Below are 26,093 nucleotides of genomic sequence, written 5' to 3'. Positions count from 1 at the left end.
GTATGCTAAGAATTTAGTATTGCAAGGTGTAGTGGTGCATGCCTGTAATCCCAGCAGCTTGGGAGACTAAGGCAGGAGGATTGAAAGTTCAAAGCCAACCTCAGCAATTTAGGAGGCCCTAAACAATTTAGTGAGACCTTGTCTTTAAATAAAATGTAAAAAGGGCGGGGGATGTGACTCAGTGATTAAGCACACCTGGGTTCAATCCCTGGGGTGCGCACACACACACACACACACACACCCAAAAGAATTTAGTATTGTGTGAATATTTTGGAGGATGTTTTCTCTTATTGTCTATATACCTTTTCCTTTATTATTATGCTACATAGGTTGTTTTGCAGGTAATAAGAAAAATCAAGAAAAAAAATCGAAGAACGGGAGCATTTTAGGGGAATTATACAAAAAAAAAAAAAAGAAACAAAAATAACACCCACTGAAATAACAAGGGGTAAGTAAAGATTGGAGGGAGACACAAATGTTAAGAATGTTTTGGTAACCTATCACAACATGTTTGTAAATACACATGGTATATGAAAATAATGATGTTCAATTTTTCAGTATCATATTATTTGGTTTTATTTTTCCCCATTTTCCACCTTTAGAATAGAATATAGTGACAGAATAGGAACAATGTCTTTTTCTTTCTGCTGTTACTTGCCTTTCTATTCTGATGCTCCAAAGCAGAGTTCAGCACAATAGAAACAGATGGATGAAAAGTTTCAGAAGAGATGGGATTTTAAAACCACCAATCTGTTTGGAAGCAGCCTTGCTTTCTCATTCCCATGGAAACAAGAGTTTGTGGGAATCTACAGACATGACAGAAATCCACCACTCCTCTGCAACGGCTGCCCTCTGTGTCCAGAGAAATGGATTTCAGGACCTGTTTGCTTTTGATAAAGGAGATATCCCACCTATTTCTTTCCTATGCCTTTCTTTCTTTCCACTCATTTCCTGGTCTTGATGTTCCATCTTACCACATTTTTTTTTTTTCTGCTCACAGTTCTCCTGAGAGCCCGAGAACATTATAGCTGGAAACTCCAGAGAGATCATCTAGCCCAAACCAATTCTACAACTAATGGGAAAATGGAAGAGTGGAGCAGCAACATCTACATGGAGAGAGGTTAAGCTGAGACCTCAGCTTCCACTCCACGATGCTTCCTATCAGCTTTGCTTTCTCCTTGCAGAGTGTCCATTTTACTAAATAACAGGTGTCCTCTGAGTTTCTCATGTCTAACCAGCTGCTGGGCATCATACTGGGCTCTGTTCCTAGTCTGATCCCTCTTGTACATGTGATCTCTTTTGTTCTTTCAGCCACAAACTGCAATTCTTATGTAAACCTATGTTCATTAGATATGTCTACCCTTCACCAGATCAATCCAGATGTGTGCGAGTCCTATTTGGGCCCAAAGTCAGACACCAGCTAAAATGCTATGTCATAATGTGGATTATCTTACCAGATTGAAAATCTTGCTACAAGACATTTTGGGCCTTCCTTCCTCTCAACAACTTGTTCTTTCACTTTAACAAAACTTTATGTGTTTCTATGGATATGAGAATCTTCCCAGTTGCAATGATATTTTCTCCCCTCGTTGAAAGTGTCACATATGTTATTATAATTCAATGGATGCTTTTGGAGTGACTCAAAGGTTGTGATTGATTTTGTTAGCATGGCCCTAAAGTATGAAAATTCACATTTTAGGATATTTCCTGTTACTCTCAGAAAAAAGAAATATTCTAAACACCATATTTGATAATGATTCATGGATAGAATTTCTTTAGATTAGGGATTTAGAAGTTTACCAGGCTTCTGACCCTATTTTGTATGGGAAGAAACCAGATTTTATGATGGAATGAACTTTGGAAACTCAGGGAATAGAGTAAAGTGAATTTTTCATTTAGATTTTTTGTTTATAAAAACAAAAGTCTATGTTTCCAGTTTTGGAAAGAATAGAACTCTAAACATGATTGACTCTAGGAAGATTTTAGATCTTATAGAGCCTCTGAGACATTGTTCCTGGAAACACTGATCCTCATAGAGGTCACTGGATATTAATGTATACAGGACAAAAGACTGGGCTGTCTTTATTGGGTCCAGATGTAGCCAGTTGGTCGTTTTGTTTTTAAATATCATCAGATTGTTTTTCTTATTTGTATTGTCCTCCTAACCATCCAGGTACAGACCAGGCTGTTTGGGGTGGCAATGCCAGCCATTAGTTACAATGGCTATGGGGCCTTCCATCACCTGCAGGGGTGCAGGGTTGGTTCTGAAGTGTCAGCAGGCCAGTGGGTTCTGCTGTCCCCTCTTCTTAAACAGAGACCATAGTAAAAGGGTTGGGGGTAGCCAGAGCAGGACTTCCCTATGAATCAGAAAAAGCAAAATCTACTCTGATCACCTTCCTCTCATGCAGTCTATAGGATTTAATTCCATTTAATTTCCAAGATTTCTAAAAAGCATGGAACTTGTCCTATCCCCTCATGAAGATCAGATTCTGTGCATAGTCAGATTCAATCCACTTTGCTGAGTGGGAAGCCCATGACCAGAATCTCAGCCTGCAGATGACATCAGATTATTAAGATGACTGAAATAGCCAGAGTCTTTGGCACTGACTTGGATCAAATGTTGGCCAACTGTATTTATCTTTTTGCTTACTGATTCATTCATTTGATGAATGAGTGAGTCATTCATCCTATACCACTCAGTGCCTACTTCTGAGGGAGATTTAGAAGTGCATAGGCAGTCAGGACAAGATGGCAATGAGGGAGGTAGGGGAAGGTCCAGACAGTAAGAGACCAGGGGAGGTCCCCCATAAGGTCAACTTCCTAGTGACCGAATCAGGTGCACTTCCTTACTGGTGGACATAAGCAGGGTATCCAACAGAAGGACTAAAATAGACCCATGGACATGGGAGGTACCAAAGAGTGATAATAAGGGAAGCATGGAAAGGGAAGGAGATAGACAAAGGAGGAAGGCTCAAAACTTATGAAAAGAACATGTCACTACTTTCTGATGGGACTCCCAACTCTGGGACCCCTTCTCTTTGGAGAAGTCTATTACTTTTGCTCTTACAATAACCCTGCTGCTTGCTTGCTGTCTTTGTGTCCTGTTTTTCAATTCTTTGCTGAGCACAGACAATGAAGAAATCCCTAGATGGTAGCAAAACTGGGGGCTCATCTGGAATCAGGGACCAGCTCAAAGGTCTATAATAGTCATGTCAAAAGTCTGATGAGACTGGGAAAGTGACCATTGATAATCCTGTACTTCTTTGGTTCTCTGAGGCTGGGGAAGGCCCTTCCCATGGTTAGCATGGTTGAATTACCAGACTGACTCCTTCTGACTCCCGAGGGGGTCCAAAATGATGGACTCCACTGTGCTAGAGAACATTGGTACAGCTTCTTCTCTTTGTGGAACAGAATGCTGTCTTCAGATGTAAGGCTCCTACTCGGTTATTTATGTCCTCCACTAATTGCTTGTCCCTTCTGCTGGAGTAACTATCCATGGCAAGAAGAGAAGAGCTGTCCCAGTATAGAAGAACCTCCTGTCTGAGATATTTAAGCTATCAACTTCTCCTATCTTACAAAAGTATGAGAGACATAAAAAGGGAATGGGGAGGGGGAAAGGAAGAGGCAGCTATGATAGTAGCTGGCCATCTTCTTCATTTTGGGAAGTAAGGACTAGGTGGGTTTCACCACCACATTCATGGGTGGAATTTTTTTGCACTGGGCTGGCAAGTGATTCCCTAGGTAAAAGGTGACAAAAATTGTTTGCCAGAGGGTGCCCTCTCTACCAATCCTTTCCCTCCTGGCAGCCATCCATCCTTTTGCATCAGCTGTACTTTGGGAGATACATGTATTCAAGGAATGGAGACACCAAAGATATCTTGGTTACAAAAAGAAATATCAGGGATCTGGACCTCAGGCCATGAATAAGCCTGGCTCGTCTCTATCTCCAGACCAGGGCTGCCCTTCCGAATTTAAAAAAACAGTGAGATGGGCATTGTGAGACCCCCACCAAGACCTCTTTCTTTTTGTTTTCAAATGGGATCCAAGTCTTCCAGAATTCCTTAGGCTCACCTCTCTTCTGTCTGCTCAAAAACTGGAATGGGTTAGATCCTCCATTAAAACAAAAATCCTTGATTTTTTTGCATTGAAGCCTGGCCTCAGTACCTATTCTGAGATGGAGAACAATGGCCACCAGAGGGGACTCTAAACTATAGTACCATTCAACAACTAGACTTATTCTATAAACAGGGGGGTAAATAGAGTGAAGTTCCTTATCTACATTTTTTTGTTGTTGTTGTCTGAGAGATCACCCTGAACTAGCAAAAGATTGTAAACTTGACACTCAGACCTTGGCAACTGTATGCTGCTCTAAACTGAACCCCCAGACCCACCCAGGGAAAATCTCTTACTAGGGGATGATAAGCCTTCATCAGATGAAAAGGAGAGCCCACTTGCTCCACTCAAAGAGGAGGTTCCAGTTCCCAAGCCCACTCTCCCCTTTTGTCCTAGTCTAATGGGACTAAAGACAAAGAAATCATGCTCAAAACCATGCCCTCCTTACCAGGGGCAAACCTTTCCCTTGGTTAGGGGACTCCCAAGAGGCTCCTCACCCAGGGTGTATTTCCCCTCAGGCAAATGCTGGAAGAATTTAGACCAGAGATGATACACATTCCTTTCCCACTGACTGAACTAAAGGTCATAAAAAAGAACCTACGTAACTATATCAAAAACCTGAAACAACATATTCAAACCTCCCAACAGCTGTCAAATCTTTAAAACTTAGCATAAAAAAGATGTTATGCTACTTTCAAAACAAACTCTGCCTTCTCTGGGAAGACCAAGGGTCCTAGAAAAGGCCATTAATACTGGAAAGGATTACTATACATCTCAGAGAGGAAAGGTGACAATGTCAGGAAGAAGCTGGGATATCCATAATGGTGACCAAGCCATCCAGGTCACAGAATCCCTTTGGAATACTGACAGGGAGAGGGATGACTGGGACAGACATCACTTCTTGTACTGTGAATTGGAAAAACTAAAAAGGGCTCAAATCAAACCTTTCAATTATGCCCAGCTGGCCACTGTGATTGAAAGGGGAAAGGACCTTCTTCTTCTTCCCCTTCTTCTACTTCTGTTTCTGCTCAGTCCAGTCTTGGACTGGAACCTTCAGGACTGTGAGCTAAATAAACATTTTCTCTTAATAAGTTAATTATTTCAGGCATTTCATTAGAGTGACAGCTAACTAACAGGATCCAATTCTTTCTTCAACCTAGGGTTCTTTAGCACTGTACTCTAGCCGCCTAAACTTCTCATGGATGGTTTGTACCCTTATATAACCCTTTTTTAAAAAAAAAAAAAAAAAACTAATCTCTCTCTCTCTTTTTTTTTTAAAGAAAAAGTTTTAGTTGAGGATGGATACAATACATCTATCTATCTATCTATCAAAAACTATTTATCTATCTATCTACATGTGACGCTGAGGATCCAACCCAGTGCCTCACACCTGCCAGGCAAGCACTTTACCACTGAGCCAACCCCAACCCTTATATGAGCTTTAGTAAACTAGTGAAGGCATTGTTTCTGTGGGTTTTGTGGGATCTTGGTGTTCAAAGAAGCTCAAACAAAGCAGGATATGTTTTTTCTGTCATTTCTTGTTAATAGCTAGGCAGTTGCTTTTGAGTAGAGTCTAAATAGTAGGGGGCTTTGTTATGGACATTTGACATGAAAATCTGTATTGACAGAAATTTGATAATGAAGTTTGTGTGAGCTGAATCCAGAACTTTTGATCCCAGCATTGTATATAACCATTCTTTATGTACTTAGTACCTTTATGACTACATAACAGCTTCTAGAATGAGAATCTTGGAAATGAGTAAACCTAGAATCACTCCTCCTTTACTTTCTGCATCCAGAGTTACCTAGGAGGATAATTTTAAACCAGGCAAGCATCTTTTGTTGTGGAAGACATTTGAGGCTATTTTTTTTTCTTTTTTTCAAAAATTTTGTTCTAATTAGTGAGGCTATTTTTTATAACCTTTCATCTCCAACTCCTTTCTTGCTTCCCCTTCCCTTGCCTAGCCCTTTCCTGTCCTAAGCCTGCCAGTGTTACCCACAGGCATTTATTAGCTTTACTAGTTGAGTAGATTTAGGAGTTTATTTTTTACTTCTGTTAAATCATCAAAAGACATGAAGAGCAAAAGTAATAGACTTCTCCAAAGCGAAGAGCTCCCAGAGTTGGGAGTCCCATAAGAAAGTACTGACTTGTTCTTTTCATTGAAGAATCTTGCACATACCATGCATACCTCACATGGAGATAGGCAACAAAGAAATCACCTCCCACACTGGGAACTCTGGACCACAATGTAGAAACTCCATAGCTTCCTGTGCAGATGAGCAGCCTCACATCAGAAACTACAGACTGTTTGAAAATGATCAGCAAGAGGAATTTTGCAAAAGTGAAATTGACATGACATATCCTCACAGGCAGAGGGTTACAATAAAAATAATTGATAAAACTCAGTTCAATTCAACAAGTCTACAAAACCTCTTCAGATAATTAAGAATAATGAAGATTTTAAATCATCCACATATAGTGAAATTGTTTGAAGTCATTGAAACTGAAAAAAACAATCTTCTTAATCACAGAGTATGCAAGTGGAGGTGAAGTATTTGACTATTTGGTTGCACATGGAAGAATGAAGGAAGAAGAAGTAAGAGCTAAATTTAGACGTATGGTGTCTGCAGCACAGTACTGCCACCAAAAGCAGATCATTCACAGGGACCTCAAGGCTGAAAATCTGTTGTTAGATGCGGATATGAATGTTAAAATAGTATATTTTGGTATTACCAATGAGTTTCCTCTTGGCAGTAAACTAAACACGATTTGTGGTGGTCCTCCATATGCAGTCCCAGAGATCTCCCAGGGCAAGAAGTCTGATAGACCATAAGTCAACATATGGAGTCTTGGCATTATGGTGTACACCTTGGTCAGCAGGTTGCTTCCCTGTGACTGGTAAAATCTGAAGGAATCAGAGAGTGTTATGAGGGAAATACAGAATCCCTTTCTACATGTCCACTGACTGTGAAAACCTTCTCAAACGCTTCCTGGTGCTAAACCCAATTAGGCGAGGAACTCTAGAGGAAATCATGAAGGACAGGTGGATCAACGCAGGCGTAAGGAAGATGAACTTAAACCCTTTGTTGAACCAGAGCTAGACATCTCCAGATCTAGCAGAAACCTTTCATTTGCTAAGATGCAGCCAAGCAGCGACCTCAGCCACAGCACCGGCCAGTCTTCTCACCACAAAGTGTTTCTTCAAGCCAGGAGCCCAGACGGTGCAGTGACCATGCGGGACCAGCTATTCCTTTAGTTGTGGCATATCCCAAGAGGAGTCAGAGCAGCACTGCAGATAGTGACCTCAAGGAAGATGGAATGCCCGCCTGGAAATCAGGTGGCAGTGCGGCGGGAGGAAAGGGAATTGCTCCAGTCAGGCCCATGCGTGGGAACACAAGTAATCCCAACAAGGCAGATATCCCTGAACCCAAGAAAAGCCCCGCTGTCCCCAGCAGCAGCACTGCATCTAGAGGGATGACACCGCGGAGTACCACAGCGGACAGACATTCAGCGATCCAGAATGGCAAGGAAAACAGCACCCTTCCGGATCAGACAACTCCAGTTGTCCAACCCACAGGGTTAGCAGTGTCGCCACCCTGGGCAGAATCCATCTCCTAAGGGACACTTTCCACCGCCCGGCGGAACGGCGAACCGCAACATCCAACGGCCCTCCTGCCTCGCGCAGCCTGTCCCACGAAGCTATGCCACTGACCCAGCAGAGGCTCCACTAATCGTTTTAGTGAATTTTTTAGTTGCAGGTGGACACAATATCTTTATTTCATTTTTATGAGCCACAATCCCAGCCCCTCTTTTTAGTAAATTAACTTCAAAACTCACAAGTTGCAAGGTCTCTGTTGAGCAAAAGGACAAGGAAAAAAAAAAAAAGCAAAATATTTCTCCTTTTGCACTTCACCTGGAGCATAGAAACCACTAGTTCCACGGATCCCAGTGACAAGATGCGGGAAATCCGCGAAGTACTAGACCCCAACAGCTGCGACTATAAGGGGAGGGGAGCGAGCGCTTCCTGCTCTTCTGCATCCTTGGCGACCCGCATGCACAGAACCTGATGCAGTGGGAGATGGAGGTGTATAAGCGGCCAAGACTCTCGGAACCCGGTCCTGTTCAAGCAGAAATCGGAGACATCCAGGGCTTTCAAAAATATTGCTTCCAAAATTGCCAATAACTGAAGCTGTAACTCAGTCATTATAGTGTAAATTAACTAGCACTTTAGTGGATTCTTGAACACTGATGGAAAATATAGAATGATATTTAGGCAAATAAGTCTGCATCTTCTAAATAATGACAATGAAGTCTGAGGACAGGCGCATGCCTGGGAGCGGAAGCTGGCCTTTTCTAGGAATGCACGAGTAACCCTGTGCCTCTGTCTTGTTTCCATTGCCCTAGAATCAGCCTGTAACACCACCTGCACGTGTCTCTTTGATGGTGTGAGTGGAAGGTGTGTGTGTGCAAGGTTACTAGTACGTCTGTGGGAGATCATTTGGTGCTGAAACATTACAATTACCTAGGAGGAAGATACTTTATTATTGCTGAGTTGAGCTTAAGACTCGTTGATAATTAATATAGGTTTATAGGGTTTTTTTTGTCTTGTTTGTTTTGTAGGGTTTTTTAAAGTATAAAATGTTTATAGTTGTGAACATTGCTTGTGTGTTTTTTTTATTTTTTAAATTGATTTTTTTTTGAGAGAGAGAATTTTTTAATATTTATTTTTTAGTTTTCGGTGGACACAACATCTTTATTTTATTTTTATGTGGTGCTGAGGATCGAACCCAGAGCCCGGCGCATGCCTGGCAAGCGTGCTACTGCTTGAGCCACTTCCCCAGCCCTGATTTTATTTTTTTTTAATACATGACAGTGGAATGCTTTATAATTCTTATCACGCATATAGAGCACAATTTTTCATATCTTTATATACAAAGTATGTTCACACCAAATTTGTCTTTATACATGTACTTTTTTTTGCATTACTTGTGTGTGTTTTTCTAAGTAGATTCACAAGATGATTAAAAATTCACTTTTTCTCAGTAAAAAAAAGAAAAGGAGACACTGGTAACCTTTCTACAGAAGCTCCATTACCAAAAACTTATTATGCCAGGGTCACAGATGGAGGAAATCATTTTTAGAGACAAATTTTCAACCCAATCTACCCCAGAGATACAAAGGAAGCTCTCAAAACCGGTTGTGGAACCAGGAAAAACTTTGGACCAGTTGGTTCAGGCTGCTACAACAGTCTTCTATAGTGGGGACCCAAAAAAGGACAACAAAGAAGGACAAAGGACTTGAAGAATTGGTGGTGGCCACATGAGCAGGTGCTCAGTTTTACCCTCCACTTCCTACTTCTCATGTGGGAAAGAAGGCCATTTTAAAAAGGATTGTCCCCAGAGGCATTAGTCACCTCTTAGGCTTCCTCTCAGGCCTTTTCAGCTGTGTCAGGGACACTATTGAAAGGCTAGATGTCCTTGGAAACTGATAGGATTGAGACCATTGCCTACCAGTTCCCAATGATGTTTCCCAGGGGTTTCCTGTGCCTGAAGCACAACTTGAGGAGCCCCAAGTAAACTAGATTGTGAACAGGCGCCAGATAAACTTTCTTTTCAACACGGGAATCTCATTCTCAGTCCTGTCCTTCTCTCCTGGACCCTGGTCCTAAGATAAAGTAACTGTTTGGGTCCTACTGGGCTAGCCCCTTAAACAGTATTTTACTAGAATTCTTGCTAGTTCATGGGATGATTTCTACTTCTGTCACTCCTTTCTCATTATGCCAGATACCCCAACCACTATCTTAGGAAGAGACCTATATCTCAATTCAGTTTCAGGTTGTTGCCACCTGGGGAATATAGCTGCCTACCTTTAATAGAGACAGAAGTGATCCCCACAGTTTGGTTAGATAACAATACAGTGGGAAAGGCATGGACTGCAACACCTGTTGAGATTCATCTTAAGGATCTTTCCTATTTTCCTCACCAAAAACATTATCCCTTAAAACCTGAAGCTAGGAAAGGACTGATACCTACTATACTGAGTTTAAAAGAGCAGGGACTTTGGGCAGAGTGCTCTAAGCCTTATAACATGGGGAAAGGGGGATGGGGGTATAAGGAGAATTTGGAGAAGGGAGGAGACAGAAAAAGGAAAGTCCCAAATCTATGAAAAATAAGTCAGTATTTTACTATGGGATTCCTGGCTCCCAGGCCCCTTCTCTTTGGAGAAATCTGTTACTTTTTCTCTTGCCGTAAACTTGCTGCTTGCTTTTTGTCCTATTCTTTAATTCTTTGCTGAGCAGAGACAATGAACCTGAGCCCCCTTGATGGTAACACTTCAGCGATTCTTAATTACAAGAATTCGGCTCTCTGCAGCAAACAAGCTGCCAAGTTTTGGTCAATGTGTACATTTTTTTTTAATATATATACAGATGAGAGAATCTTATGGTTACAATGATTTCTGGTCTTGAAGTTGAACAGGTCCCATAGGGACAGCATTTAGTAGGATGCCACTTACTGCAGAGAGCAACAAGGAGGCAGAAGAGTTATGTCAGTGCCTGGGATAGAACACTTCCTAGTCACAGAAGATCTTTGTTTTAGAAGCATATAAAAAAGTGTGACCAGGTCTGCAAACAGTGTTTCCTCAATGGCAATACCGTTCTGCAGAGTGGCCAAGTGAAGGCTTCAATAACTGAGAGGTTTTATAGACACTATAAAAGTTGTTAAACTCAGGAGCAATTCCAATAATTTATTGCTGGCTGCTTCTTCAGTTCCAGCCCAAGTTGTACACAGATAATTATAACAGAGAGGATGTAACAAAATGCCAGATTGAGGAGCAGAGAAGGCCTATTATCACCAAGGCACAAAGGGCAGGGAGGGGAGATCAAGGAAGTGATCAAGGTGGGCAAAGGCTTAGAAAATAGTCCTTGGATGGCAGAAAGGTCTAATTATCCCCCTTTCATGAATACTGAGTATTTGGGTTGAGCTGGAGTTTATACATTTAGCCTCTTTGCAGTGAGGTATGGGCGTGGAATTGGGTTCAAACCCCCAGAGAGAGCAGCAACTATGTGTGAAACTTCCAAGTCTTCTCCTTAGGGACAAACCCAGTTGTCTCTTTTGGCCAGACATGAAGGCAAGCCCATTTCAACCCTGTGGATGAAGACTATACTCCAGGAGACAGCAAAGTAACAAGACGTTAGGAGCCTGGTTCTCCAAATGACTGGGTGGAGCAGCGCTGATCTGCCAGCTCTGTACACTCCCCTATGGATGATCCAGGACAGAAGAATAAACTCCAAGTTAGGCTCTCTATTTCTTTTGTCCCTTTGTTACTTAACCTGAAGTCCAACATAATTTCAAAGGCACGGTGGTGTGAACCAGCACAGTAGGCTCAGGGGAATCCTTGTGAATGGGTTGGGGAGAGGCGGGAGGTGGGGCTGGAAAGGCCAGAGGGGCAGGAATCAGAGAGGCTTTGGGTGCAGGGAATTCTTAATAGGATTTGGTTATTGACAAGAATGAACTTAATGGGCTGTAGAGAGGCAGCCTCTGTCTTAACAAGGCTGAAATAAGATCCGTCCTCTTGCTTTCTATATAGTCCAGCCTCCAAACCAAACAGCAGACAGTAATTAAAACATGGCCCTCTAACTGCCTTGGTACTGAATTAGTGGCCCTGCATTGTGACGCACTGTAGCTTGGCTCCACCTCCCATCTTTTAGTCTGTGGCCATGGTTTTCGGTTAAATGTGCTTCCTCACCCAGCTGTCTTCAGTCATCATTCAGCCTGTCCACCCTGCCCTCTATTTCAGCACAGGGTTGAGGAGCACTCCCACTGGGTCACCACAGACCCTACATCACAATTTGGTGGCGTTCTTCAGAAATTTATAACCTTCTGGTCAAAGCTGACAGGTATTCTTTTTCCAGGAAAAGTTAATGGGAGAGTGTCTCCATCCATGCTGATTTTACTGTTGTTTTGTTAACTAAGTTCCCTATTTTCATTTTTTTATTGGTATGGTTGACAATTTGGAAAACAACTTATTTAAAGAAAATAAGGATGTTTAAACCCCATTTTCAATAATTAAGAAGGCTGTAATTATTTTTTCAACTTTTCTATTAAACTCTTTCCCCACCCCAGTTTTAAGAATCTCCCACACACAATTAGAACTTTTTTGTTTGGTGATGTCAAGTGTCAGCTCTCTATGCTTCCACAGACAAAGCTGAACAGGCTCTGCAGCCACATGCCACTGGTTGCTAAATCCATCTTCCCTTCCAGATTCTCTTCCTACCCTTCTCCAACCTCCTGTATGCCTTGGGAGGCTGACCTGTGAACTGCAAAAACAGGTTCTTGGGGGTAGGAAGGTTAGTAGAATCAATCGGATTATTATCCTATGTGCGTATATGATTACACGACCAATATAACTCTACATTATGTACAGCCTGAAGAATGAGAAGTTATACTCTATTTATGCACTATGTGTATAACTAACTAATTAGAACAAATTAAAAAAATAGGCTCTTGGCTGCTTACTTTCTGGTGGATTCAGTCAATGGGAGAACCCATAGGAGACCAGTGGGTACAGGAAAGGAAGGGCGGGAAATTTGTCCCTATAACTACTACGTTGCTGAGTGTTGTTCCTGCAAGGTGCTGAGTGTTGGCTGCGCAGTCAGAAGCCTCCCTCTTTCAAAGGTTTCAGCTCCTCTGAGAGGTGGCCATGCCAGGTCTCCACACAGCTCTTCTCTGGGCGTAGGTTCTGCAACGGCTCCTCCACACCCACTGTACTGGCAGCACTGGCTCCCCATGCTGCTAGCCGTGGAGAGCTGCACCTTCTTTTCTTGTTTCTTGAACTCTGCCCCTCGTCTTTGTAAATGGCCCCTTGTAGAGCTGTCCTCAGTTGTCTACTCTCCTTATGCTGTTTTTGTTTCCTGTTTGGGAAATTGACTGACAAGGGATGAGGCTAGACTTGGGCATCATGTACCACAGGGACACTGAAAGGAAGCTGATTCTAACCAGCACTCCAAACTTACCTCAGATGTTGTAGTCATTTCTTCAGGACAGAGAACCAGTTAATCCAGACTTTACTGGATTTTACTCTTAGCCTAGGAGCTAGAAAGGACTCTGCCACAGGCACAGAGAACCAGTGTCTCTCTTCCCTGTAACACTCTTCTCCCAACGAACTTTACTCTCTCTCTCTCTCTCTCTCTCTCTCTCTCTCTCTCTCTCTCTCTCTCTCTCTTTCTCTCTCTCTCTCTCTCTCTCTGTGTGTGTGTGTGTGTGTGTGTGTGTGTGTGTGTGTTTTGGCTGCACATCTATGTGCATGTGAATGAAGAATTCTTTTTATCTGAACCAAAGGAAAGTTACATTATGGCACTTAACCTTTAATTACTTCCATGTGTGATCCTAAGAATAGGAATATTCTCTTACATAACTATGGTACAATTATCAACTCTGTAAATTTACATTGACAAAATACTCTTGTCTAATCTGGCATCCCTACTCCAATTTTGTTTGCTGATTTAATAATGTTCTCCAAGGTACTTCTTTCTCCTCTAGTACAGGATTCAGTCTAGGGTCGGCAATAGCATTTAGTTATTATGCTCTTTTAGTCTCCTTTAATCTGAAACATGTCCACAGACTTCCGTTATCTTTTATGACAGTGGATTTTGAAAAAACTTTACAGTTTTAGAACAATTCTAGGTTCAGAGTTAAATTGAGAGAAATGTGCAGAATACAGCCTGTACCACCTATACCCCCTCCCCGTGCAAACTTCCCTACTATCCACATCCTCCACCAGAGGGACCTTGATATTTTTGAAGACAGAGTTTCCTCTTTTCTTTTTTAAAAACACAAGTCTTCATTTTGTGTCTGTCTGATGTTTCTGTGGTTAGACTAGAGAGACATAGTTTCAGCTATAAAGTTGAGAGGTGAGGTTGTGTCCCTCATGGGGAACCACTTTAGGAGGCACACAATGCCCACCTGTGAAGGCAATTTTGACCTCTACCAAATGATTATTTTTATTTTTTTCTCCCTTGAATGAATAAACATTCAAACCTCTTAACCATGTCCCCAGTTCTTTTTAAAAATTTTATTTTGAAACATGTGTCACTATGACTTATGGCCTCGTTAAGTTGCTGAAGCTGGCCTCAAACTTGTGATCCACCCGCCTCCACCTTCTGAGTTACTGGGATTACAGGTGTGCACCACCACACCCAGCAGTATCCTGTTTCTCAACAAAACCTCCTGCTGGATTTAGCATCTACTGGTACTTTTTGCTGACCTAATCTTTATCCTGTGTTTGCAAAATGATGATTCTCCCTCTTCAGCACTCTCTCCACGTTGACCCTTCAGCCCTCAGCATGGTACTGTAAGCAAGAGCCCTCCCCTCTCACCTACTTATTTATGTATGTTTTACATCATTGACATGGATGCCTATCCATCAATATGGATTTGATTTTTTGATAGTTTATAATATATTATTGGACTTGATATTTTGGTGCTCCAGTTGCATCCAATGTGGTCAGTGGAATATGTTCAAGCTCTCTCCTGAGCAACATACTCCATTATTTTTTCTGTGCATTCCTTCTAGCCTTCTAGCCTAACAAGTTACTCTAGGCTCATCTTGCACCCACCACGCTCCAGGGATGAAACCAGATATCTTTTGAGTATTCTTGGTCCTTTTTTGTAGGGAACATTAGAGACCACAGTCTGGGCACTAGGGCATTCATTGCTACTAAGGCTTGTTGCTTCTTGGTGCTTTCAGAGAGAGAGAGAGAACTAGGTAATATAAAAATGTATATAAACTCATACTTGAATATATATATATATATATATATATATATATATATATACACATACATACCAAAAGTTAGAAATCCTAACTTTGCAAAATATCTCGACTCTCCATCCATTCCCATAGAATTCTTTCTTACCCTGCCCATACCTTACTTATATGGCGCTTATTCCACAGTGAGGACATTAGCACATTTATTCTTTTGCTGAGTTCTGTATTACATCTACAATTATTTCCAAATTGCTTCACTCATACCTCTAAATTTAACAAACATATTATGTTAGTCAGGGTTCTCCAAAGAAACACTACCAATTGTGTGTGTGTGTGTGTGTGTGTGTGTGTGTGTGTGTGTGTGTAGAGAGAGAGAGAAAGAGAAAGAGAAATTGATGGATTGATTGATTTAGATTTATTTTATAGAACTGACTTCTATGATAGGTAAAGAGGCTGGTAAGTCTAGATTCTGAGGGACATATCAATAGGCTGGAAAAGGGGCTGCAGGGATTTGAATCTGAAGGCAGGCTGGAGACAGAATTCCTCTTCCCCTGGGGCCTCAAAGCATTCAACTAATGAGACCCATCCACATTACGGAGGGGAATCTGCTTTATTCAGGAACAAGTGATTTCAATGTTAATTTCATTTTAAAAAAATGTCTTTGCAGTGACATCTAAACTGGTGTTCAGTCAAGTATCTGGGTACTGTGGCCTAGCCAAGTAGACACATAAAATGAATCATCACATGTATCAAGAGCAAAAAATTTTAAAAAAGAAATCTCCAAGGGAGTCGAATGTGTAACAAAGGAGCTGGGAGCATCCACATTTAAAGGATGAGAAGGAGCCCTTGTTGGTGCCCGAGCCCTAGAGTTGCATGCAGCCCAGAGAACTTCACCCAAAGGACTTGTTAATGAGGGAATTGGTGGCAATGTCACTGGGGAAGGGAAGCAGAAAAGTGGTCTTTAGGGCCTTCAAGTCATACTTTATAGAAGCCTGCCTAATCATTGTAAGACAATTCCCATCCACAACTCTCAAGTCTGTCTCTTTTACCCTGCGAAGGGCAGAGACTAGGACACACTTTTGAACGCGCTCTTCTTAAATCCTCCTCCCCTCACCCACTTGCATTCATATGTCCTCTTAGCCATATAAGGCGAAGAAATACATACTGATTTTTTTTTTTTTAAGTTCAGGGGATTGAGAATCACTGCTGATATGCAGGATTCCCCAGGAAATGCTGTTATCTGAAAGTACATGGTTACAGTACTCCTCAGATAAATGCTTCTCTCTCGGGTAAGGAAAAGTATTGCAGATAACCACGCTGCCCCCTCCCAAATCTCATGCTTATCTGCTCTGTGCGACTGTCAGCGTTGCTTCAGTGGAAGCCATTCATTCTGCGGAGACAGTGGGGAGCAGCTGTTTGATCCTTGACCAGAGATAACCCTGGAGGAGCTCTTTCCTACATGCTGGGAATTCGGAGAGAAATGCCATCCACAGAATCCTGGAGAGAGAGAGGAAGGCCTCAGGCCCAAGCCCTCCCCTCAAGGCTCCAAATTGCTAGAGTGTGAGTGGGCTGTGGGATGGTACAGTGGGACACATGAGCTTCCCTACATGGAGAAGGGCTCACAGCCATAAGCCAGACTGCAGCTGTTCTAGATCTTAGAGGTATGTCTGAGTCATTCCTGGTGGGTGGTCTGTGTGGGATATTCCACAGGGGCCTGAGGCCCTGTAGCTCCACCTGCCTTGCTCAGGGATAGTGATCTGCATGAAACAAGGAACTGCAAAATGGAAGGAGGCAAGCTTTAGAGAAGGTGAGGGAGTGGCTGATCAGGGCCCTGTGCTGGCAGTAAAGATTTTAGTTCTTCAGAATGTCGCCCTGTCTGCCTCCCTGCCCTGGGTAGGATCAGCCAACCATTGTCTACAACCCATCCTTGAGCATGTCTCCTCCCTGATCAAACTCAGGATATCAGGGTGCAGCCTGAATTCACTTCCATCTGGTGCTGTACAGCCTCACTTTGGTACCATCCCAGCCTCCTCTCATTAGTAAACAACTAATGCCTGCCACAGCAGACTGCCCTCTTCCCAGAGCAGATTCTCGTCCCCATGACATCATGGCTTTGCACTGTGCTCCCCTTTCCCCGGAAGGGTCCTCTGCACCCCTGTCTGGTAAACATTCTTCTTTGAGATCCCATTTGAACCTCACCTCCTCCCCTTCCAACTTCCCAGTTTTCCCTCCCCAGTGTTCCCATGCCAGTTTGGGCTTAATACTTACATGCTGTAATTTTTCATTGATGACTGCCCAGTTCCCCACATGTATTTTTGTCATGAGAGGCCCTAAGATTTGAAGCCTGTTCAGTTGTTTTCCCAGCCCAGGACCTAAAACCCTTCTCTTCTGCAATTTATGCTATCAGTGTCCTGCTAGGGACTGTCCCAGCTCTGACTTCTTTCCTTGCTGGTACCCATGCCCTGGCCCTCTGTTCTAGATCTGTTACTTGGTATCTTTCCTCCAGGACTAAGCACAAAGTTTATTTCCCTGCACCAGGTACTTGCACATTGATTATAATTGCTTTTGGCTCCTATGTTCATTTCAGTCTGGTTGTCCCCAGCATCAGCCTTCTCATTCCTGTTAGGAGTCTTAACCCCACAGACAGAAGTCAGACACCTCCATCTTGTCAGCAATAAGATTTGCATTAACACTGTCTCTTTCTTTGTCTGCCAGCCCCTTACACAATATCTGGCACATGGGTGCCAATCAGGACTCATTGAACAGTAAAGATATAAGTTCTGGCACTCTGGCAGGATATGGTTTAATTAAAAAAATGTTAATATTAAATACTACAGGGGAATGATTATGGAGATGAAAAGGAAAAAAAATTCTATTCTATACCTTTTCCTATTATTAGAATGATCTTTTTTTTAAAAAAAAATCACAAACATCATAATTTAATTAATAGTAACAACAATAGATATTCTGACAATCAAATTATCAACATGGTACCTACCATCCTGTATTAATTTTCTAGGGCTATGATAATAAAGTACCAGACACTGGATGACTTAAACAGCATAAATTCATTTTTTTTCACAGTTCTGGAGGCTAGAATTCCAAGACTAAAGTGTGGGGTTAATTTCTTCTGAGGCCTCTGTCCTTGGCACACAGATGCCTATCTTCTCCCTGTATCTGTACAGGGTCTTTCTTCTGTATATATCTATGTCCTGGTCACCTCTTCTTATAAGAGGCATACTGGAGTAGGGCCCATGCCTACCCCCAATTAATTTTTTAAAGACCCCATCTTTTGGAAATATCTTCCATGCTCTTGGCTAAGCAGAATTAATATAGTCAAAATGGCCATACTACCAAAACTGTTATACAGATTTAATGCAATGCCTATTATTAAAATCCCAATGACATTTTTAATAGAACTAGAAAAAGTGATCATGAAATTCATCTGGAAAAATAAGAGACCCAGAATAGCCAAAGTAATCCTCAACAAGAAGAGTGAAGCAGGAGGCATCACAATATCAGACCTTATAGTACAGAGCAAGAGTAACAAAAACAGCATGGTATTGGTACCAAAATAGACATGTAGACCAATGGTACAAAGTAGAAGACACAGAGACAAACCCTCATAAATATGGTTATATCATACTAGACCAAGGTGCCAAAAACATACATTGGAGAAAACTCAAAATCCATATGTAGCAAAATGAAATCAAACCTCTATCTCTCACCCTGCACAAAAGTCATTTAAAGTGGATCAAAGACTTAGACACTACAACAGAGACCCTGTGCCTAATACAAGAAAAAGTAGGCCCAAGTCTTCATCATGTTGGCTTAGGACCGGGCTTCCTTAAATAAGACTCCTAAAGCTCAAGAAGTAAAATCAAGAAATAATAAATGGAATGGATTCAAACTAAAAATCTTCTTAGCAAACAAAACAATCAATAAGGTGATTAGAGAGCCTACAGAATGGGAAAAAAAATCTTTACCACACACATCTTAGATAGAGCACTAATCTCCAGGATACATAAAAAAAAAAAACCCAAAATGAACACCAAAATAAATAAATAAATAAAAGTAAAAAAATAACACAATCAATAAATGGGCTAAGGAACTGAACAGACACTTTACAGAAGAAGAAATAAATTGATCAACAAACATATGAAAAAATGTTCATCATGTCTAGGAATTAGAGAAATGCAAATCAAAACTACACAGTTATCAAGAATACAAGCAAAAATAAGTGTTGGTGAAGATGTAGGGGAAAGGGCACACTCATACATTGCTGGTGCAACTGCAAATTGGTGCAACCACTATGGGAAGCAGTATAGAGATACCTCAGAAAACTTGGAATGGAACCACCATTTGACATACCTATCCCACTCCTCGGTTTATATCCAAAGGACTTAAAAACAACATACTACAGTGATGCAGCCACATTGATATATGATTGAGCAGCTCAATTCACAATAGCTAAACTATGGAACCAACCTAGATGACCTTCAACAGATGAATAAAAAAATAAAATCTGGTAAATATACACAATGCAATATTACTCAGTTTTAAAGAAGAATGAAATTATGACATTTGCTGATAAATGGATGGAACTAGAGAATATCATGCTAAGTGAAAAAAGCCAATCCCCAAAACCCAAAAGCCAACTGTTTTCTCTGATAAGCGGATGCTGATCACCAGGAAGAATGGAGGAACTTTAATTTGTGTAGAGGGACGTGAGGGGAAGGGTGGGTTGTGAGGATGGGAAGGACAGCAGAAGGAGACAGACATTATTACCCTATATACATGTATGATTATACTACTGGAGTGACTCAGCACCAGGTATAGCCAGAGGAATGAGAAGTTGTGCTCCATTTGTGTACAACATGTCAAAATGCATTTTACTGCCATGTATAGCTTATTAGAACAAATAAAAAACATAAAGACTCCATCTTCAAATACAGATCCATTCTGAGGTACTAGGAGTTAGGAATTCAACATATCAATTTTGAGGGGACACAATTTATCCCTAAACAGTTCCCAATAGGCATTGATTCCCACCAGTGTGCAGTCTGCGCAGGATGTTGGTTACAGTCTTACTCCTGCTCCAGCCTGCTTGGTCTCACTGCCTGCCTTCAACATGACTGCCTACACTCTTGATCCCTGGGAGAACATCAGGCAGCCTTCTATTGTTCTGGGGCAACTAAGCCAGGATGGTGCTCCTGTAGCTCATCACTCCTCATCCTGGTTACACCAAGGATCACTCAGGATGCTTTAAAACTTTGATGCCAGGATCCTTCCCTCTGAGATTCTAATGTAAGCCATCTGGGAAATAGCCTGGGCATGAACTCTTCAAGTTCTCCAGGGAATTCTAATGTGCAGCTGAATTTGAGAGGCATGGACTGGACCGTCTCTGTGAAGTGTATGGATACAGGTTGAAATTCAAGATCAGTGCTCTCACTGTTGCAGGTGCTGATTTGAGGCAGGTGGAAAGTGCTAGATTTTGAGACAGAGTTTATTTTCCAGTTTTGGGTTTTTAGGTACAGAGATTGAACTCCGGGGCACTTGACCCCTGAGCCACATCCCCAGGTCTGTTTTGTATTTTGTTTAGAGACAGGGTCCACCATGCGGCCTGCGCAATGGTTTCATTAATGAGGTTTTTGGCATAAAGTTAGTTAGAAGAGATCGAAATAAAACACACAGACTCAGTTACCTTATTTCTATTGCCAGGTCCAAGACGGCTCCCCTCTCTGGTTCCCTCCTCTAACCGCCCAGCAGGGCAGCAAGGATTACTCAGGGCTAGCAGGAGAGAGAGAGAGTGAACAGCCTGGGAGTAGCTTTTTATTGGGGAACAAGAGATTCAGGGGAGAATTCCATCCAATGAAGGTTGAGGGGGGACGCACTCCAAGGTCAGGGTCAGTGATTGGGCCCCCGGGGTCAGTGGTCAGGCACACCCCCACACGGATGGGTTCTCTCATCAGGAAAGGGCCGGGAAAGCTCCGACACAGCCAGAACGCCTCAGACCCTTAACGGGAGCCACCCAATCACGTGTCAGAATGGCTTCCCACAACAGGGTCTCACTGAGTTGCTTAGCGCCTCGCCATTCCTGAGGCTGGCTTTGAACTTGTGACCCTCCTGCCTCAGCCTCCCCAGTCTCTGGGATTACATACATGCCCTACCATGCATGGCGTTTTCTTTTGCAAGGCATTTTCTAGTTCTTTTTTTTTTCTAAATTATTTTCAATTTGTCTAGTTTTTATACATTTCTGAAAGGGCTTTGTTTGACTGCTATATTTCTCCTTTGCCAGTTAAAGTATCTAATATCCAGACTTTTTTGACAAATAATAACAAATTAATGAGGAATTGCTTTGAAGTAGACATTAGATTGAACTATATATGGCTTATTTAACTTTATTCTCAAAGTTACCCTATTCTATGGATCTTACTGCTATGCTCACTTTACAAATGTGAAAACTCAGGTTCATCTTTCAGAATTTACACAAAGTCACACATGTAATAGGTGCTGAAGCTAGGATTCAAAGCCAGGCCTTGGCCTATATTCTTACTCACTGCCAGAAAGCCTTTTCAAGGTTAAAAAATAAATGATCATATTATTAATTTAATGTACAAATAATGGATTAAAATTTATTAGAGATACAGTTTGTTTATTTATTTATTTTTCAGATACAGTTTATAGATGGTGGATTCACTAAGTCCTTAGAAAAGTCACACCAGTTTTTGAATCTCTGTTAGTCTTGACTTTGGACTGAACAAGTTGGGCAAGTTGATGGATGTACCAACTTACCAATATCTTGGTGTGATTCAGCCCACATTAGCTAATTTTTGTTAGTTTCTCTCACAGCAGGGACTAAAGAGCTCATGATTTCATAAAAGATGAAATGCACTTCACACCGAATAAAGAGCTAAAATTAAATATACCAATAAAAATACCAAATGTGGATGAGGAGTTCACGCAATTGGGACTCTCATTTATTGCTGGTAGAAATGCAAAATGGTATGTCCATGTACAATTCTGATAAAAGTCTATTGTTTTAATTCTTTGCATTAACATTTTAAAAGAAAAGCCGCATGATCCTCTCAATATCTAATTTAAAAACCATTACATATAAAATTGAGTATTCCTTCATGATAAAAATAATTTAGAAAACTAGTAATATAAAAAAAACTTTATTAACCTGATAAAGAGTTTCTACCAAAACTCACTGAGAATAGTACATGCAATTACAAAATATATAAAAGCATTTCATTATAAATTAGAAAGACAAAATACTTAGTAGCACTGAATCTATTTAATATACTAGAGATCCTATGAGTGGAGTAAGTTAAAAAAATACTAAATTAAAACAAGTGAAAGGTATAGATTACCAAGAAAGTAGCAGGACTGTCATTATTCACAAATTCTATGATAGTCTACATTGAAAATCCAAGGAAGTCTACAGTCTAATTATTAGAACTAATTTATGCATTTGGCAAGATGTTGGATGTGAGTGCACAAATTCAATTGCATTTCTATTAACTAGTAATAGACATATAAAAACATAATTAAGAAAGATACTATTTTAAAAAGCAATAAAAATACAATAATACTTAAGAATAAATCTTTCAAAAGACGCGCAAGACTCCTTTGGTAATAATTACGCAATTAAAGTTCAAGTAGAAACATACATCATGCTTTTGGATAGGAGCACTCAATATCTTAAAGCTATCAAATGTCTCCAGATTAATAGAATAAATTGTATGCAATTCCAATAAGAATCACAAAAGGGCCCTTTCTCCCTTTATTAAAAGGTTATTTCTAAAATGTATGTGGAAGCACAAAGGACCAGAAAGAACCAAGAACATTTTGCCAAGGAAAAGAAAAAAGAGCTCATTTTACTACACAGCTTATTAAAAATCTATGATAATGTGAACAGGGAAGAGTCATTGTGGAGCAATGGAACAGAATAGAAAGCCTAGCAACAGATTTATGGATATGTGGAAATTGGAAATAAAACAAAGATGATTGTAAATTGTGTTTTCAAAGCACTCTCAAGTTTAATTTTTTTTTGTCTTTAACTCTAACTGAAGTTTGAAGCCAGATAACCATGAGCCCCAAGGATGCCGCCTGCCCCAAGATTACCTCCTGACTTCCCAGTACCTTCCCAAGATGATTCCATAATTAAGTCTTCTCTTGTCATTACTTTACAGTTATGTATAGGCACAATTTACTTGTTTTAAAAATATTGGTTATCAATTTTTAATCTTACTAATAATGTCCAGGCAAAATATTTTTCTACCTATCAAATCTGCTTCCGTGTTTTCAAGTGCCTATGGATTGTCCTTTTTCCATTAGAAGTCATAGGAATACTTTCTTCATTGACCAGCTCTTCACTCAGAGCAGGGCACTCAGAATAACCTTGCTTATCTAGTCAAATGCAGAGAAATACATGGGAGCGTTGTTTTTTTCCCTTCTATATGGCAAGGAAGTCCACTTGCAAGTCAGGAAGTGAATACAGGAATGAGACAAGAACAAAAGACTAACATCTTAAGACAACACAGAGAAAGCTGATTTTCATTATAGTTTTATTATCCAAAGCATCACTAATTATTGAGTACAGTTGGTGTTTTAGCTTCACAGTGACTAGGAATTGGGCCAACTCTATCAGCAGGGGTTACACCAAAGCATCTAAAGAGGAGTTATCTGAGCTGAATCTGTTAGGTGACATGTGGTTTTCAACTGAGTTCAACAAGTTTGGTCCCAACCTTCTAATCTGATATAAAAGATGCAGCTTTTCAAAATCTCTTCATGTAAAACAACTATCCAACAACTCAAACCAGACAGTGACTAGCACTGTTAAAAATAGGTGCCAGTCGGGGCTGGGGCTGGGGCTGGGGCTGGTGGGTAGAGCTTTTGCCTAGCACGTGTGGGGCACTGGGTTCAATCCTTAGCACCATATACAAACAAATAAGCAAATAAAATAAAGGCATGCCATTAAAAATAAATAGATGCCAGTATAACTGAATTCTCACTATGTGCAATGCACCCCACCTGTATTGTCCCATTAAACTCAGCACTCTTGTCACCTCATTTTACATCTGAAGCTGTGGATGCCACATTAAGTAACTTGCCCCTATTTTGGAACTAGAAAATGGCATGGATTCCAATGAAGCTTCCAGATTTCACTGTGCCTTAGCAGTGGTTCTTGGGAAGAAAGGATGATGTCCAATTTTTAATTTTTTAAAAAAAATTTGAAACAGGCTCTCACTGTTTCCCAGGATGGCCTCAAACTTGCAATCTTTCTACCTCAGCCTCCAGAGTAGGTAGAATTACAGGTGTGTACCATCATATCTGGTCAGAAGTTCTTCAAAGGATAAAGTATTTGGGCTGGGGCTGTAGCTCAGTGGTAGAGAGCTTGTCTAGCATGTGTGAAGCCTTGGGTTGGAGCCTCAGCACTATATAAAGATAAATAAATAAAGGTATTGTGTCCATCTACAACTAAGTATAATTTTTAAAAAAGGATAAAGTATTTACCAATAGGTAAGGAATCCATTGAGAATGTCTACTATTTACATACTATTATTCAAAATGAGATTTTACTGAGAATAGAACTGCTATTCAGTTTGAAAATCATGAGGTAGAAAACTCTCAAAGACAAGATGAGCATTCAAGACTTAAAGGAATGAATTTAAGTATTCTTAAGGATGCAAGAATTTCAGTAGTATGATCATTTTAACGATGTAAATTCTTCCCATCCATGAACATGGAAGGTCTTTCCATCTTCTGGTGTCCTTTTCGATTTCTTTCTTGAGTGTTTTATGATTTTTATTGTAGAAATCTTTCATTTCCTCAGTTAGGTTTATTCCTAGGCATTTTGTTTATTTACTTCTTGAGGTTAATGTGGATTAGTTTTCCTGATTTCTTTCTCAGTGAGTTTTTTATTGGTGTATAGAAAAGCGACATGATTTTTGTATCCTGCTCCTTTACTGAATTTTTTTTTCCAGGGGGTGAGTGCTGGGGATTGAACTCAGAGCCTTGTGCATGCAAAGCAAGCCCTTTACCAACTAAACTATATCCTCAGCCCTCCTTTACTGACTGTTTTAATCAGTTCTAAGAGTCATCTGGTGGAGTATTTAGCTTCTTCTCAATGGAGAATCATACCATCTACAATGGGGATAATTTGACTTCCTTCTTTTCTATTTGTATCCCTTTTATTTCTCTTGTCTGAGTGCTCCGGCTAAAATCTCAGGTATTATATTGACTAGGAGTGGTAAGTGGACATCATTGTCTTGTTTCTGATTTTTGAAGCAATGCTTTCAGTATGGCTATGGGTTTGTCATACTCAGCTTTTGTTATGCTGAGGAATGATCCTTCTACATCTAGTTTATTTAGGACTTTTATCATATGGAATGTTGAATTTTATCCAAGGCTTTTTATGCATCTATTGAGATGAGCATGTGGTTTTTGCCCTTGATTCTCATTTATTTGCTATATTACATTTATTGATTTGTATGTGTTCAACCATCCTTATATCCCTGGAATTGTGTCTGATCTTTGTAATGTATTGTTGAATTAAATTTGCAAGTATTCATCACAGACTTTTGCATCTATGTTCATCAAGGATATTGGTCCATAGTTCTTTTTTTTTTCCTTATCAGGTTTTGTAGCTGGCTTAGTAGAATCAATTTGTAAGGCTTCTCCCTTTCTATTTCATGGAGTAGTTTGAGGAACATTAGTATTCATTTTTCTTTAAAAGTCTGATGAAATTCATAAAATTCAGTAGTGAGTCCATCTGGTTCTAGGTTATTTTATTATTATTATTAATTTTTTTTAGAGAGAGAGAGTGTGTTTTAATATTTATTTTTTAGTTTTCAGCAGACACAACATCTTTGTTTGTATGTGATGCTGAGGATTGAACCCGGGCCGCACGCATGCCAGGTGAGCGCACTACCGCTTGAACTACATCCCCAGCCCCTCTAGGTTATTCTTTGTTTGAGACTTTTATTATTGCTTCAATCTTGCTTGTTATTGATCTGTTAAATTTTTAATATTTTCTTGGTTTAATATATGTCTAGAAAAAAAATCCCAAAATGTATTTAGAACCACAAAAGACTCTGAACAGCCAAAACAATCCTGAGCGAAAAGAACAATGCTGGAGGCTTCATAATACTTGATTTTTAAAATAATACAAAGTAATAGTAACAAAACAGCATGGTATCTTCAA

The 26,093-nt window shown here is 40.5% G+C and overlaps 1 pseudogene; it reads left to right on the top strand.

The window, feature by feature from the left end:
- Positions 1–6,303: 6,303 nt before the first annotated feature.
- On the top strand, positions 6,304–8,301 carry LOC113192029 (MAP/microtubule affinity-regulating kinase 3 pseudogene; annotated as a pseudogene).
- The last annotated feature ends 17,792 nt before the right edge of the window (positions 8,302–26,093 follow it).

The sequence above is a fragment of the Urocitellus parryii genome, chromosome 10 (assembly GCF_045843805.1).
Source record: "Urocitellus parryii isolate mUroPar1 chromosome 10, mUroPar1.hap1, whole genome shotgun sequence".
Classification (NCBI taxonomy): Eukaryota; Metazoa; Chordata; class Mammalia; order Rodentia; family Sciuridae; genus Urocitellus; species Urocitellus parryii.
This window is presented reverse-complemented; position numbering and strand designations above follow the sequence as displayed.